The sequence below is a fragment of the Parasteatoda tepidariorum genome, chromosome 2 (assembly GCF_043381705.1).
Source record: "Parasteatoda tepidariorum isolate YZ-2023 chromosome 2, CAS_Ptep_4.0, whole genome shotgun sequence".
NCBI classification, from domain to species: Eukaryota; Metazoa; Arthropoda; class Arachnida; order Araneae; family Theridiidae; genus Parasteatoda; species Parasteatoda tepidariorum.
The window spans coordinates 38261163-38279467 of NC_092205.1; the positions used below are offsets into that span (position 1 = coordinate 38261163).

The 18305-nt window shown below is 27.3% G+C and overlaps 1 long non-coding RNA gene across 2 annotated transcripts in view; it reads left to right on the top strand.

Moving 5' to 3' along the window:
• Nucleotides 1-296: 296 nt before the first annotated feature.
• LOC122271701 (uncharacterized) overlaps nucleotides 297-18305 on the top strand; it is a 31203-nt gene continuing 13194 nt past the window's right edge. The window contains exon 1 of one of the 2 annotated variants that reach the window (XR_011636129.1): nucleotides 297-854. This is a non-coding gene — a long non-coding RNA (uncharacterized lncRNA). Of the gene's footprint in view, nucleotides 855-17884; nucleotides 18254-18305 lie in introns of those variants that run through there. The other variant, XR_011636130.1, reaches the window with a different exon arrangement.

The following is an 18305-nucleotide window of genomic DNA, read 5'->3' on the forward strand; positions in this document are numbered from 1 at the left end:
AAACAGAGAAAAAAAAGAAAAGGAAAAAAACTGGGGTTGGCATACTGTTAAAAAAAATCAATTTTTGAAGCAATTATTTTGCTATGACAATCTTTTTACCTTGAATCAAGGAACTTAAACATTATGTGACAGAGAAAAAATTGTATATTTTATTTACTTCAAATTATCTATCTGAAAGATATTTAAAGTAAAAAAAAGACATGCAGCTGAAAAGGTTTTTCATTCAAAAAAACTTCCCTCAAATATTTCATATGAAATAAAACAAACCGATATTTTTTGTTGTGCTTGGCAATTTTTTCTCAACGACATATTTGAAAAGCGAGTACAGTGCCAAAAAAAAAGTAGTAAAATACGATCGTAAAAAAATATATCAACTAAAGTGAGCAGTAGTCTTAGCCGTAAAATAACGGGAAAAAAATTCTGAATTTGAAGCGATTTTCGCGAAGTAGCGTGATGATTCCAGGCAGCACTGTGGAAAATACCTAGAGAGAAACTTTCCCACAAATACGAGAAGTTCGCCAATGCACCTGACATTTTTAGAAAAGAAGGAGCACTCGCCAATCAATCACTATAAGTGGAAAGAAGCGCTATTTGTAGTGGGGGAGAAGAAAAAATCTTCCATCTCTTGCCTATTTCGGAGAGGGTAAAATGTGTTTGCTTAAATGTCTTGGCGATTGTTGGCGAATACTTTAAAGAAAATTGCGGAGTATGGAAGGGAAAATAGCACTTACAACTTTGATTTATATGTGGTCTTAAAATTATGCCAAATGGCTTACTTTTTTTGAGTTTTGGAATTCATCTTTAATCGTAAAAAATCCTTCGAGAGTTCTTTAGATTCCAAGTATGCCATAAATGTAAATGTCTCTTCTTCCTTTTTTTTTCATTCAAAATGCTTTATTACAAAGTGGGATTTGTGGGATATTACAATGGTCTGTTAAGACATTTAACGTAGCTAAATGGTAATTATTTAAAGCGAAGTATGCGAAGTAATTTTACAAAATTTATCTTGAAATTTTTAATTGATTCAGCTCTTTGTTAAAATATTACTTTATTTTTAAGTTTTGGTAAGCTTTTCTACTGGAAACAAGAATGAAAATAAATTTTCTAGCAAAATATTAAATGCTTATTAGTTTTAAATGGCATAAATAACTTCAAAAAGAAACAAATAGCAGCTATCATAACAGCTAATTCTTTCACAAAAAATTGTTTTGTTTATCCTTATTTCGCTTATAGTAAATCAATGCTTCCAGTAGTTGTTAAATTTAAAAATATTTCAAAAAGTAAATCTGGCCATGTGTATAGCTGTATTTTATGCCATTTTATCCTTTGAAAGTAAACAGAAGCCCTCTCATATTCCAAAAGAATACTCCAAGAAAGTTTAGAGTATTAGACAGAGACACTGCACACTGAGAAAAAATTTATGATAAAACTATCATGGTAAAATTTACCACGTTTCTGACTCTGTGGGGACGCCAAAAAGTTCGGCAATTTTTAATGAAGTACTTTGGTAATGATTCTTGTATGATTAACAATACAATATAGTTTTATAATATGTGACAAAATTTTGTAAATGTTGTAAAATCTGTTGTAATTTTATCGTGATATTTAAAAGGATTACAAGAAAACCAATTTTTCAGTCAAATTCGCTTTCAGTTTTGTATTTTTTACTAAAGGTATGGTAATAAGAACTGTAATTCTGAAAACCAGAATTTCAGGGTAAACCTTTACCACATAAGCAGAAAAATTAACAGATGAATGGTTTAGGTACCGTATATTTTTTTAAACATAATTCATAAGTCCGCAGCCTAAGTAAGCAGTTCGTTCTTGCGATAAATATATACCCCTCAAATATCAGCCATAGGTAGAGTCTTCTTCTCGCATCCGATGAGGGTGATACCGAAATCAAATTAAACTGAGAAAAGCCATTTGCGAAAATCACGAATGCGAATTCGGAGATGCGATTGAGAGCCTATTTGACGAATTTTTCACGGGTAAATATAATTCACCAATAAAGTTCTCGTTCACATCCCTGAATTTGCCTACGACAATTTATCTCATCCAATGTAACTGGTCCTCCAACTGCCTGTATAAGAATCATAATTTATTTATTTATATTTTATTTAATTATTATTATTTTTTTAATTTTTTTTTAATAAAACAATCTCAAATTTTGCACCGCATGCCAAACAATAACTATGTTTGACAAAGGGACTCTAGACAAAATTTGATTGAAAAAATAATATTTATATGTTTAATTTAGCCTAACATATCTGCAAATATATACAATCATGAAATAAAGGTAGACACTTCTCTGCAAATAAACATCATTCTTATTGGATCCTAGTTATATTGTGTAATTTTTGCTAATATTTAACAAGAATTACTGTTACATTTTTGTTTACGTAAGCAAGAGTACTAAAATGCACTTAGTTTTAGTCTACACATACTTTTGTTTTACAGTTATTCAGAAGGGTATAATTTAATTTAAAAAATGTTGTTTTTATTGTTTTTAAATAATCTAACTGCATAAACCAAATAAAAAGACTAGAAATAATGCGACTGGCTACGTCATAATCAAATAAATTATTTTCTATATATTAAGAAAATTGGAGAGAATCTATAATGAATTTTTAATGATTTTTTTTATAAAAACTAATATGGTAATAAAATGAGAAGTAAAAGCTGCACAAACATCAATATTTTTTTCAAGTTGAAAATGTGTGGAGACATTTTTAACAATTACTTGATGCAGTAATTTTGATAGCTAAATGAAATAATACGAAACTGCATCGCCATATGTTTCGAAATCGTAAATGGCTAATTAATCGATGAAACTTCCATTACGGAAATGATTCAACAATTGGATAAAAGATGGCGCTATTAAACCTCAAAATTGATTTCCACAAAGATAATAAATTGATAATGTTTCTTTTCTTAGAATTATTCCCCATTTCAATTTCATATTCATTTATATAAAGGTTATAATGAAGTATCTCTTCCAAGATACTACTTACGTTTGACTCGAATTTCAAAATATCTAGGTACTTATTTGTTAAAATTATCATTTCCATAATGGCTTCATCCAATAAATTGTTATGTCCGCTTTCCGCTTAGAAATTTATTCTGAGAATTTGTCGGATGTAAAGAATATGAGACTAACATAATCAAAATATTTTGCTTAGAACATTTGAAACCGGTGGTGAAATATGTTTTCACCTTACGACTATCATTATTTTAAGAACGATAAACTGTAAGTACTCTCCATACGATAATAATTTAAGATAAATCGCTCCTTAAGAACTATTCTATCAATGGGGTAGAATTGAATAAAATTATATGAATATCAATAACAAAAAAAAAAAGAAAAAAGTCAGGAATGAGTTAGAAAAGAAAACATGTTATTCACTAGGAGTCGTTTTAAAATCTAATCAATAAATAAAAGATTCGCTTTTTCATACCCTTTTTTCTATTAAATTAATAATTATAAAGTTTTGTGCAGTTCCTTTTTCAATTAAAAGTATTTTTTAGACTGCGGTAATGCATGTTTTTCATTTATTTGTTTTTAAATAGTGAAGGATTAAGACGGCGTACTTGATTAAATCTGTTTAGTTTTCGGGACTCAATATATGCATTTTATTTAAAATAGATCAGAAATTTGAAAATCCTTAAAAATATATAGTTAAAATCGTCCTTGAAATTAGATATCTCATTTACAAAAATTAAATACTTAAAATGATGAATGATTCTTAAATATATTTTAATGGCTCCTACACAAATTTATATTATATATCATAAAATTAGAATGAATTTCCTAATAATTCCAGTAAAGTATTGTCTATTTTTGACCTAAGTCTGTTCCTAATATTTTCGTTTAGAAGTCTATACCTACCGTTTATAACCTATGGTTTATACCTCCTTTTGAACAATGCAAATTTTGATTGTGCTGATACTATGGAATAAATTCTTTATTGTTTAAAATGGACAAAAAAGCTTTATTCTTTAGAGCTTTCAAACCTTTATATTGAGAAAGTTATGGAGGAGAATTTAAAATTATTCAATCATTAAATATATTTTCATATGAATCGGGGAAGAAGTGTTGATCTATTTCTTTTAACTACTAGTTTTAAATATTCATTTTATTATTAATTTTGGACACATTCTAAATGTTCTTCAAAAGGAAACCTTTCGGATTCTGAATAAAACAAGTCATAGTAAATTTAATTTACATTAAACATGCTTTAATTTAAAAGAAAAATAGTAAGTTTCGGTTTTTAAGAAAGGGTTAATAATTTTTAAAAAAATAAGTATCATGGAACTTCGTGCGCAGCAAAAAATAGAATTACTATAAAATGTACTGCTGCCAGCATTTTTTAAATCCATCTTTAAATCCATCTTTAGCGTAGCATTTTATGGAGCAAAAATCTAATATACAGTAATTTTTATAGTAATAATTATTGTAAAATCACTGAAACACTGTTGTTGAAAAATTATCAATGTACGATTTAGGGTATGAAATTTTACTGTAAAAATGCATTTTACGGTAAAATTAATTTCACAGATTTTGCTCCGGGATACCGATACTTTTTATCGTAATTTGATCAGAAATTGACAGTTTGGTGATTATAGAAACTGAGAAATAGAGAATTTATTTATGCCTAATTGGCCCAGAAAAAAATCAGATTATTTAACTAAATTTAGTGAACGATTTGAAGAAATTGAGCGTTTGAGTTTGTTTATAGTTCAACATTTTCTTATAAATAATTGAAATTCCTTTTCTCATTTTTCAATATATTATGAAGATATACATTTAAGATGAACCAAATAACTGTAAATCACTTCAGCAGTATAACTAACGTTTTAATGTGTCTAATGAATTTTAGTCTTTCTTTAATGAAAAATAACATGCGATTTTCTTTTGAAATCTATGGAAAATGTTAAAGATTTCAGTTTTTTATGAAAAATATCTGTCTATTCTAAGCAGCCAATTCTGCTATTTAAAATATTTCTGATACCATGACATCATTGCAACTACCATGCCTTGGTCTCGTTAATTGACGAATGTGAGAGTACTATATTATTCTTGATATTATAGAATGATGTCAAAACCTTTTGAATGGAAATTAATTTCAAAGGAAATCAGAATATATTTATTCCATTTTGTAATGATATATTTTTCTGAAAATTTCAAGTATTCATGTTGAAGATTTTTTTGCATAATTCATCTGCAAATCATCTTACACAATTAGAAGTAATAACAAATCTAAATACTTTAAAATATTCATTTAAATAATTAAGAGAATCCGGAATCTTTTTTCAAAACAATTTTCACCTTATTTTTGGAGAAGTATTCAGATAAAGAAGTAATACAGAAAGTAAACGTGGTTATAAGAAACATATGGAATAAAATGGAAGCAAAAATGCGCAATATGCGCTAAAAAAGGGAGGAATGTATATACTTTTTCAATAAATATTTAGTTATTTTTATAAAGGAGCTCGGTACACAAAAAAAGCCCAGATGATAAATTTTTTTTATTCTTTAAAAATTTACTTAAAAAGCATTATTGTGAATTTTTGGTTAAGATTGCGGTCCTACCGCCTTTATAGTTTTGTCTTTCACATATGAATGTATTTGTAATTTGCTTTGCTTTTATTATATTGGGGAGAAAGATGTGTCTCAGTTATTAGGTAGATATTTGCAGCTAAGTCAAAGAGAAAATAATTTTTTAATTTATCAATTTTTCTTTTTAAACTCTCTGCATTCAATGGTACAATCGTAAGTATTGGGTTTATTCGACATTATTGCTAGAGGTCTGTTTAGATAATGAACGTAAGATATTAGTTATTCCACTGTTTTTAATATAGTAGTATTTTTGACGAGTACTTTTAATGGATATATCTCATATTTTGCCACTTTAGAACAGTTCCCAGAAATTCATTTATATAGAGTTTCTGCCTCTACTTAATATTAAAGTAAATCGGCAAAAGACTTTACGGTTATTACTTCACAAAAAAAAGTGGGGAAATGTATATATTCTTAAATAATAAGTTTAGTTATTATTTTATCGGTGTCCGGAACACAAAAAAAATGGATGAAGAGATTTTTTTATTATTTAAAAATTATTGTGCGCAATTCTCTTTCGAATTTTGAAAGATAAAATTATTTTATGATCTCAGTTAAAATGCGAGATAAGACTTTTTTTTTCCTTATTGGTGCGATGCTGTAATCTCAAAAAAAATAATAAATAAATAAATAAATAAATAATAATAATAACTTGTTGGAACGGCACTGAGCTATAGTGCCTAGATGAAATAAAAGAAGAAAACTTTCAAAGTCTTTCTTTTCTACTCTGTAACTACATTAAATACAACTCCGTGAAAAGTGGATCAGCTTATTCATATTTTAGTAATACTTCTTCAATTTATTTTCACAGAAAAAATAAAAAAAATTTAAATTTTGCTCTATATTTTTTTTAAATGATAGAAATGAAAAACATACAATTTAATTTCTGAAATTACTTATTTTTTAACTGCAAACATCAAAAACTAACGAATATAAACTAAAAGTTTGGAAGCATTTCTTTAAAAAATGAAAACAACTCGAAATTACAGATAACATATTCGGTTCTGACGAAAATTAGGAGCATCATATTTTTTTAAAAATTTTAATGTTCTATTTTTTTAATTCAAAATTATGTTACCGTCCCTCTTACGTAAATTTAATATCAAAATGTTGCAAAAATTGTAAAAAATAGATTCACGTGGTAGATATGTGTTGTCAACGGAGGATATAGTTCTCTTTTGTGGAGTTCGATGCATCGATTTTTTTGAATTATTATAACTCTTTTTTTACACTACTATTGATTCTTTATCAATATACCCATTGTTTTTTTTTAGGTTTTTCCAACGATCAAAGGTAAAACCATTATTAAACTCTATCATAAACATAATATTTTATTCAAAAAGTAAACTTATTTCACAGCTACATTTCAAATAAACATCATAATTTTAAAACTAATTTCCCCTTATTCGAAATAATCATCTTCAGAAAGGATAACTACAAGCATGTTATTGGTTATTTTGAACAATTTTTTCAATCCAATTCTATTATTATTAAATTAGTGAACTACCACACCCAAAAGATTTCGGATAGTAATATTGACGTCATTGATGTGCTTGATGAAATAATGCGTAATATGCATAGTTATCAAAACATTGCTTTTTCGGCACTGGACTTAATGCAGTAATAATATTTTTAGCTTATTATACAACAAAATCATGCTTGCATTTAAATAAATAAGTGACAGTGTGTATTAGTTTAATAATCTAACATTGACTTGCACTATAAAATAATTTAATTGAAAGATCTTCCCTCTATTATATAATATGGATCTAGCTGCAAGAAACTAAGTGGCTTCATTAAGTGGGTCTAGTTGGTACGATAAAATTCTGATTGTTTACCCGTATTAACTGAAAACAGTTAATGACCCGTTTTTCTCACAATTGATAGTTTCATAACATCAATTATCAACTGATTTACCAGCTCGATACCATCTTATTTATTGTTATTTGACTGTTTTGTTTGAATATGGTGAAATAACGGTTAAATAAATTGCAATTTAACAATTTTTGCTGGGTGACAGGGTATAGAAATAATATATGATTATAAACACGTTTTAATACTAACGTTTAAATAGTTCATTATCAACGAAGTATCATTCTTATACGTCATTAAGATAAATCTTAAGTTTTAAAGCATGCATTGCCTTTTAAGTTAACCTCACAATTATCGAAAGGAACACAAATTAGAATTTTTTATAAAAATAAATAAGTAAAAATAGTTTTATGTACTTATAATACTAAAACATTTCTTAAAAATTTAATTTAAGATAATATTATGTCTTGCTTTTAAAATTTCATATTATTGTTTTATTAAATGTAATAAAGAAGATGTTAGCATCATTAGGACAACTATTAAGACTTTATAAAAATTTCTAAATGCTTTAAAATGAAATTATACTTTGAAGAATGAATTTAAAGAACTAAATATTTACTTTTGTTTCAAGTATTTTTTGATTAATTTTTAAAATAATGGATATGAAATAAGTGCGTTCAGAAATTCATTTAGTAATTTTTTCTCTGCTTTGAAAGAACAATAAGCACTTTGAAAATATATTTCTTTGACAACGATGTCAAAATATTTACATTAACAATATTAATTTAATGAAAAACGCATCAAGTTTTGAAAGTCATTAAAATCCACGTAATATACATCTGCTGGAAGGTAAGTGGTTTTGTCGAGTCTTCATTAAAATCTTAATGGAAACGCAGTACAAGAATTTCATTTAATCTCTGAACTACGAAAAATTAAATCAATATTTTTTTTATTCTTTCTTAGATTTTGAGCAAACATAAAAATTTTAAGAAAATTACTGAAAATTAAGTAGAATTGTTTTATTATATGATTCATTATATGTAACAAACCTCTGAATAATTAATACAAATAAATTACTTCATATAAGTATTATTTATGAGTCATAGTCATAATGAAAGAACTGTTATATCTTCAAAATAAAGAAGGGTTTTCGTTGATTCAATTTGTTTTTAGAATATTTATATTAGAATATTTATATTAAAATAATTATATTTTTTTGATTTTTCATACATTATTTTAGTTTAGTTTATAACGTAAAAAGTGAACTGTCAGCATTGTTGTATCACGGGTTTTTCTTAGAACAATAAAAAATAAAGATAAGTAGGCATTATTAATTCAAATAGCTTTAAAATGAATTTGATTAAATGTTTGAAAATATGGTGAATGTCACAGAGAACATATTTAACACGAATTTGGAAGTTTAAATTTCTCTATTTGTTAGGTGTCAATTCAATAAAAATATACCACCACTTAAGGTGCCAGTACATCTTACCTTAAAACTTTAAGGAATAAAAAATGTGATAAACTGTAATTTTTTCTATGATATTTACTCTATCATTGGAAATAACAAAAATATTACTGTAAAAATCACGATATCAAGTTTTGCATTAAAATGAAATGGATTTTCTAGTAAAAGGAATTTTACGCTTTTTTCATTAAGGGTAATGGCAATTTCAACGGTATTTTTTTATTGCGATCCAATGATTCCAAAATAATTAGGGAATATTTTCTTACATGAAGTTTTGATAGGAGTGCAATAAAACACAAAATATCCATACTAAGTCTAGTTGAATCACCGGATTGATTAACTTTCTACAAATTTTTGCCATTTCAACTAATACATAACAGCTTAAATTATAAAGATTGGGCTACTCAAAGTAAAACTAGTTAATTTTTATTTAAAAGAATTTGTAATGATTGTAAAATGCAAAATATTTTAAAAGCAAAATATTTTAAAAGCAAAATATTGCTTTAAAAATATTTTGCAAAATATTGAAAATATTTAAATTGCAAAATATTTTAAAAGATATTCCAATCTTTTCAAATTCTCGAATTAAGTCAAAGCCAGATGAAGCAGATGAAATAAAGTCCCACATTCATTTTCTTTCTCACTATATGTTCATAAGAACTCAAGAAGCAATTAAAACGTACCAAATGTTTAATTGTAGCCTTGGCGACAAAAGCATTTCTTACACTATATTAAGAATGCCAATGTCAATAGAACAATTGAACATCAAATACTATTGAATATATTCAGTTTGCACCCATAATTTTTATTTACGCCTTATATGCCAAGGTTTCTAAAACAATTAGGGAACTACTCTACAGTAACACAAAATATGCAATAATTTTTCTTTCCTTCAAGTAAATATCATAATTTCGTTCTTTTTTTCTTAACTTAGTGTGTGACTTTTTTATTTCTCAGTAAATATAGCCTTGCCTTGTTCTAAAAACTATAGTGGAAAACAATCTGACCCACCATTTTATTTTTTCTCACACTTTAACTATTTCTGGCTCTTTGCATTGGTTTAAACACAAATTAAACAGCACTAGAAAATTCGCATCCCATTTTTTTTAAATAATAAATCAAATTTTCTTTGAGCTATATAGTAAACATAAAAATTTCTCCGAAAAACTTAGTATTATTATAATTACTTATAGAAACTAATAACACTATAATTAGTAACACGATAATTACTTATAGAATAATCTATTACTTCTCGTGGTCTTCCTCTCCATGTAACGCAAATGCGGGTTAGCTCCATCAAAAAGTCCTCCAAGAAGGAAAATTTCTACGAATACTTGATCCAGAACTTCCCTTGTCTTCTGGATTTAGTTCAAAATTACAAGACTACGTAGTTGGACATTAGTAGTCGTAAACCCAAAAATTGGGTCGGATTTTCAACGACGGTTATAAAATATAAAAAAAAGTAAGGCAGTCAGAACCTATATATAATGAAGGCCCGAGGTTTGACAATAAAAATGGGAAAGCAAGCACTGGAAGAATTGCAGGTGGGTGTGTAAAGACCATGCATAATAAGACAGCGCAAGAAAAAAACCTCCTACTGATATTTCTATGACAATTGGAGTCTGTCATTATCTATTACAGCAAGGCAGTCGGAACCTATCAATACTGAAGGCTCAAATTTTGATAAAATAAAAAAAAACAGGAAATTAAACTCTACAAGAATAGCCGGTGAGTGTAAAGACCAGGTATAATAGGATAGTACAAGAAATCCTCTCCTGATATTTCTATGGCAATAGGAGTTTTGTAAACTTTTCTTACGGTCTAAAATATGATGTATTAATTTCAGCAATGTACCATGTTAAAAAGCAATAGCAATAGCATAAAGCAATTATTTTAATGCCTCATTCAATATTAATTCTACAAAAAAATTTAAATAACTCAGAAAAAAATTGCTAAAACTATAGATCGTATTTCTTTCCTTTGGAAACCATAAGTTATGCATAGCGCTAGAAAAATAAATCCAAGACATATTTTAACTTTTAAAGTCTGTTTCGTTTGTGAACAACCCTGAAAGATAAAAGGGGCAGAATAAAAACCTTCTTACACCTCGCAGCTTTTCAATTCAGTCTACTTTTCAACGAACTATCCAAACTGAAGGCTCAAAGTATGAAAAGTACGGAAAAGTAAGCGCTGCAAAAATCTCAGGTGGATGTGGCAGCTCGTTTAAAACCCGTAAAAAGGTAAAATATTCGGACGAATAAATGCGCTAGAAATTGAGAAGAGTTTAAGGAAAGATTTTCGAAGCTTAAAAAATGCGGTTTTATGGCAGCTTTTTTTGGCAAAATTTAAAGAAGATTAGATCGCCGTCGAAGATTGAACATTTTTGCCCCACGCGAAATTGTGAATCATGCATATTTAAGATTTTTTTCTGTTCCAATATATCTTATCTATTACTTCCATAAATTTTTGAAAAGTAATTTTTAGCTTTAGATGTCACTTAGGAAGCGCCAAAGCAGTAATTTAGGATGTGATTACTTACTGTTAACGACTTGATTTCTTTTCCTTCAGGAGTTATTGAGCAATTTTTAATACTATTAAAGCATAATCCCTAAAAGTAAAGTAGAAATACCAATGAGCTAGTAAAAATAATTTCATAGCATTACTTGAAATTTTTTTCCGTTTTAAAAATATTTTAAGTATCATTCAACTTATCTGAGAATGTATCAATATAAATTAATTTGTTACATAAATAGTTTTGGTATCATAAAAAATCAGGGTTTAGGACGAACAATGGAAGAAAAAAGTTGATATGATTGTTATACAAAATAAATATCGTATGATATACTTTATTATTTGTTTTAGCTTAAAATGTGGGAAATATCAAACATAAATCATTATTTGTTCATTCTAAAATTAGATATTACAGAAGATTATAGATGTAATTTTTTACTAATACCAATCTCAATTATTATTATTCAATATTTTTATCGAATTGGATTATTTGATAAAAAGGAATATTATTTTAGAACCAGCTTCAAAGAATTAAATTTATTTGTAAAGGAAAAATAGAATTTATTAAAGCTATAAATAATTTCAAACAAACCCAGGAAAGACTAATTTTCAAAATAATTACTTTGATCTCAAATTATTGATTGAATACCCTTTGAACGATTTTTTGATTTACAGAATATGTGAAGATTCATTTTTATTTCATAATGTCTTCGCATGTTTTGTTAAACGAAATTTATTTGAAGAGTGGCAGCGCGGAGTGATTACATTTTGGTTGGTTCCACAATAATTTATTATTTTGATCTGGCTGTACAAATTTCTCTAATGCTCCATTCTGCTGGCAACGCTAACTTACAACTGCTAATTTGACACGTTTGTCTACTTATATTTTAAACAGGCTTTTGAATGGATGTTTCTATTTAGTGAGTTTGTTGATATTTTTACCTGCATACTTTCTTAGTTGTTTGATTATAAATTGTTTTGCTTTTCATAATTGGAATGCGAGTTTATTTCCTCTAGATTTTATATATATACTTTCTTAAATGGGACTTTAGGATAAGAATAACATTTTTGTGACTTTTTTGCTTTACATATATTCCGAGGAATTCACCCTATTAGGCTCATATAAATTATTTTATATCAACTCCTTATTATGCTATTATTTAAAATGAATCACATCCTTGTTCTCGGAACAAACTAGAATGAGTTAGTTTTTTTTAACAATCTTATATCATTTAAATCTTAAATTATAAGCTATAATCACAAATGGAAATATGACTGTGTAGTCTAAATATTCAAATAAAGACTATGTAGAATACAAGTTACTATTAGTTTTATTTATAGATAAGAGTAAAGATTTATTCGACCCACTTCGATAAAAGCCACATTTGAAATGTAATTAAGTGGGATTGTTAGACAACAAATGAGTTAATTAGGCTTTCTACTGAAATGAATCACATAGAAAATTTTGAATGAATAATTCGTATCAGCACTCAAGCTTTTCTAATTTTCCCCGAAGATAAACGTGGACCTTGAAATAAATATTCCTAATTAAAACTTTTAAACTAAAACTCTGGTTAATATCTTAAGGCAATATATCTCGTTCATACTTACATAATTGAAAAAAAAATAAACAAAACATTTCTGTTCAAAACAACCAAACATCGAGCAATCTGCGTAAATTTTATAAAATATTCACTTCTAAAACTTCTTCACTGTTCTGATAAAACTCGTATGTCTTTAGAAAAACAACTATGTTCTATGTTCTTTGTAATACGGTAAAACTCGTTTTTCTTTTCTTTTTTTTTTTGAAAAACTACATGAAGTTTAGGGAAAAAAACATAAAAAAAGGTTATAAGGTCTCCAAAAAGAAACTAAGTTTTTTTTCAAAACATTTTTTGTTAAGTTGCAACATTATTATTATTTTAGATTTGTTTGCAGAATATTTTGCGTTACGTTAAAATTGACCAAAAAAATTTTTTTGAAAAATAATAAAACATAAACTTGTGATTTATTTAAAAAAAACATTATTGAAAGAACATTTTCAAAAAATTTACCTTATTGTTTTTCAAATAAAACACTATTTTATAGACAAACTCAAAACTGAATAAACTGTTTTTTTTCCCCTGGATCATGCGAAAATTTTTATGCTTCACTTACTGTTTATTTTGTTTTATCAGTTTTCCGAAATATATTGATTAATAAAGAGAACAAACAATGTATCTCCAGTAACGTTTACATTTTTATTTTTGAACAAACTCTCAAAGAATTATGAAATGAAAAAAATTAACTCTGAAACTGAAACATAAGCAGAAAAAATGTTTGCTTTCGAGAAATTTTAAATAATCCCTCCCTATCTTTAATAAAATTGTAAAAAGCGATTTATTAGTGATTTGAATTCATTCCTGTTTATTTTTCGAAACTGTTACTCAAGCTTGCTTACAGAACTGAAAATATTATTACTTTTAACTTATTTTATGGTTTCTAATAAAATTAAGTCAAAACCTGCTTAATCATACAAGTGAATGCGCCTTTTATGTTGAATGATTCAACATAAAGTCGTTATATCTTACAAACATTTTTGCTTAAGACACTGTTTTAAACATCAATTGTTTTTATTCGATATTTTGGACGAGTTTGACAAATATTTTTCCTCAAATGTTTAAAAACTTTGACTTTTTATTAGTAACTTTTTATGGTTGGTAGAAATTATTTGTATGAATAATGTACATTTGCTTGAATAATGCTCGTACATATACTAAACTACATGTTTGAAGAAACAAGATTCGAGTGAAAAAAACAACGAGTCAGAAATCTTGAGTTTGACAAACCACTAGAGCGGGCAAAAAGACGAAAGTGATTCAGAAGGGAAATTTTGTTTTTATAGTTTGTTAAAACCAAATGTTTTTCCTTTTTATTGGCCTGTTTATTTCGTTATTTTAAAATTTATTTTCGGACATTAGAAAATAAATTACATCTTAATTGTAAGTGTTGTTAAGGTATTTTCACTCATTTATGCAAGTAATTCTGAAAGGTTATTTGATGACTAATTGAATATATAAGACAGACCGCGGTTAGGCTTGTGTGAGACACATCGGTATCTTGGGAGAAAATCTGGCCTCGAATGATCCTGATGTTTCGAGCAAGGTGAGCTCTATTTCTAATTGGATGTAATATCTCATTATTTTTAATATCAGACCTATTTCCTAATTATTTTTAATTCGAAAAGAATGGTCTTTTTCCAAACCATCAAATCTTACGATTCTGTTGTGTTACTTCTTGCATTTTTACAAGCCTTGTTGTACACAGAAAAATTTTACTTTTTTTTTCCTTAGTACTTTTTTTTAAATTCTTATTTAGTGTCTTGCTTTCTTATTTAGTGTCTTACATCAGTGTTATCGACTATATAGCCCTTGTTGCATGGTTTCTCAATAGGTGTAAGACAAAAGTTAGCAAATTTCTGTTTAACCATTCCTATTTAGAGTTCACATGAAGTATCACTGTTTTGGACCTTAGGGTAGCAGGCACATATAAGGTGTGAATGGATAGTCGGCCTAAATTATTAAATTTTAGCTTTAGTAATATTTAAATTTTTGTTTCAGTACTTTTATTTTATTCTTATTTAGAGTCTTACACATCAGTGTTATCGACTATAGGGATCTCCGTAACACTGTCTCCTAATATGTGTATGACTAGAGTTAGTCAATTCCTCCTTAACAATCCTTTTTTAGAGCTCACAAGAAGTATCACTGTTCTGGGCCTTAGAGTAGCAGGCACATATAAGCTGTGACTGGATAGTCGGCCTAAATTACAGAATTTAGTTTTAGCATTATTTTACTTTTTATCTTTACTTTAAAAATAGATCCGTTCTCTCTAGAGGCACCATTGGAGTTATTTTGATAAATATAAATTTTTTTCATTTCTTATATTTTTGAAAATACACATAAGCTTTTAAGTTCATATTTTTGATTTCATTATTGCGTTTATATAAAAAACTACAAGTTATCAAAATTCCACGCGAGATATTCATAGACTTTAGAATAAAGACAGTATCAAACACCATAAGGACTCTTATCCGTTATTGCAAAAAATATCAGAATTGTACTACGGCAAGTTAGAGCAATATTTTTAAAGCAGAAATGCTAAAAGATGCCAAAATAAAACCTTTATCTCACTTTTTTACCAGTGGTGCTATTTTATCAAATAAATTCTACTAATTCATCATTATTCTGAATCATTAAAGGCCCAAAACGGAACCAATCTTTCTCTATTTCTAAAAGCTGCAAGTTTTTAGAGCTACAGTCTCTTTGTTTTATTTCAATTTAACACTGATTAATCTTATTGGTGTGGCTGCGGCAAACTTGGGCGTTGTTATCGCAACCTATAGCTTTGTGATCGCAGCAAACTTTTTCAATTATTCTATCGACTTCAAGATCTTAATTTTTTTTTTTACATTTCTTTTTTTTTAAACTTTATATCCTAAATCAGGATGACCTTATCGCATGATTAGATAATTCACCTTCGGGGCCTGAAAGCCTTGAGCAATCTCATACTACTACTATGCTTGCAAGAAAGTGCAGCTGAGTTATTTCACAAAAGGTAGAATATTTTCGTTTAATATGTTTTCCAAAAGTTATGTATATAAATCATAGAGATCCGAAAGATATTTCAGAATTTAATTGATCGAAATTTGACCATAAAATCCTTTTCTCGATAAAATAATGGTAGTTATTCTGTTTGTATCGATCGGTGAAATGTTGAAACTTATTAGGTCATCATACACCGGACTAAATTGCATAATTGAGTGCTCTATATAGTCATTTCAATTACAAGATTATACACTATGACATGAAAGGGAATAAAAAGGTTGTAAAATAAAAATAAGAAACTCTCGGTTCCTTAAGGATAAATCCTCGGTTTCATCCTTAAAGACTTTCTGAATTTTTCCTTTAGTTATAGGAGGCAAAATGTGTAGATCTCGAAACTCAATTTTAAATTAAGAACATTTACATTCAAAAAGTAGTTGCACAGATAAGAAAATTAAAAGCTGTCTCTCTTGGAAAAAAGAACAATAACTCAAAATAATGCAATGTAGTAATTTTTTTTCATAAACTGTTTTTTAGCTAAAACAATCATCATATAAATTATATGTTCGAAAATTTCTTTATTCTTAATTATTTAATCAGAAATACCGGGCACAATATGTAGAGCCAAAAACTATTTGTTAATTAAAAAAATGTTTTCATTCAATACTATGCAAATACGCATAATTGTACACATTTAAGTACGTAATTGCTAATACCAATTTTAAAAATTGCAATATTTTCCTCACATCATGTAAAATGGAAAGTTTTTTACTCATAAACTTGAACCAATGTTCTTCTAAAAACATATGATTCATAAATACTACAACTAGATCTTTTGTCGATTTTTTCATCACTGTTTGCTTATACTCATTCAAATTTTATAGAAAAATTTTTCGATGTGCGTATATTATTGTTCATAAAATTTTAATTTATATAATTTTTTTTCATATTTAGAAAACATTTCCTTGCTCAAAATTTTTATTTATATCTCAAAAACTTAAATTACATTCACACACGTTTTATTAATAACAAGTCGTCTCCGGCAGTCAGCTGGATCACCTTTTTAGAAAAGTAAAATTTTAGGTATTTCGAGATATAGATTCGAACAGTCAAAATTCAAGACAATAAGAAAGTATTATAAACTTATATTGTTTAAGTAAGAGTGAATTTAATTTTTGTCTCTTACATGCTCGTATGGAATCATGGTTATTGTGGTGTTTTAAAAATACGCTAATATATAAGAAAATAGCATAATACACATGTCAGCAAATGCTAACATATATAAAATAAATATGATAAAAAACAACTATGCTAATTATCTTTATAGTGCCATTGGTGGATAATAAAGCAAATTAGTAGCCTTAGCAAAATCAAACTGTGTACCATTTATTTGCAAATATTAATTTTGCGAGAAATTAAAATTAATTTTTAAGGTCCTTTCGCAAAAAAGAAGAAAAAAAAGATTTTTTACTGCTATAAATTTGTTTAAGTTAAATGAATTCACAGATCTATAACAGTAAACAATAAATTTTTAAGCAAAGAGTTAACTCAAAAAAAAAATTAGCTTAATTTCGCTTTTCAGGAACTAAAATACTAAAATCAGCATAACCAAGTAAATGAGTATTTAGGTTAAAAAGTTGAAATGTGACTTTAGATTTATTAGGCACATTTAGTGATTAAAATTAACTTTATTAGCTTCGAAACCAGTTTTACTTAACCTTTTTGAGCCCAGACGAAAGTTTTTTATTTGTTTTTATTATTAAAGATTTTATTTTTATTATTAAAAATTTTATTTTTAATAATAAATATTTTATTATTAAAAACTTTTGTTAATAATGAGATTAGTGGTTGAGAATTAACAGATCTAAGTCTTAAATGTATGTACTCAAATTTATAATTTATCTACGTTTTGACATATATTCACTATTGGTTCCATACCTCTAATCTTATGTTGCTGTTTTTGTTTCGTATGCCACTTGCCAATGCCAACAAGTCTGCTATAGGAAACCAAGCGAAATTAACGCAGAGGGGGGCGTTTCTTGTTCCTAATTGACGCCATCTATGGCCAAAAATATTATTTCAATCACACGCGTCACTATCCTTTTTACAGGAAGGACCCATTCATACTCCATTAGTTCATCCACGGACTGTAGACGGTGACCAGTAGAAATCATAACTTTGTGTCGTTCCATTTGTTGGTGAAAGTTGCCTCCCTGGCGCCAATGAAGTTTGAGAATTTAAAATACGTGATCAAAAAAGGTGCAAACATTTAATTAATATTATTAATAATTGGTATTAATTTTTTAGTATT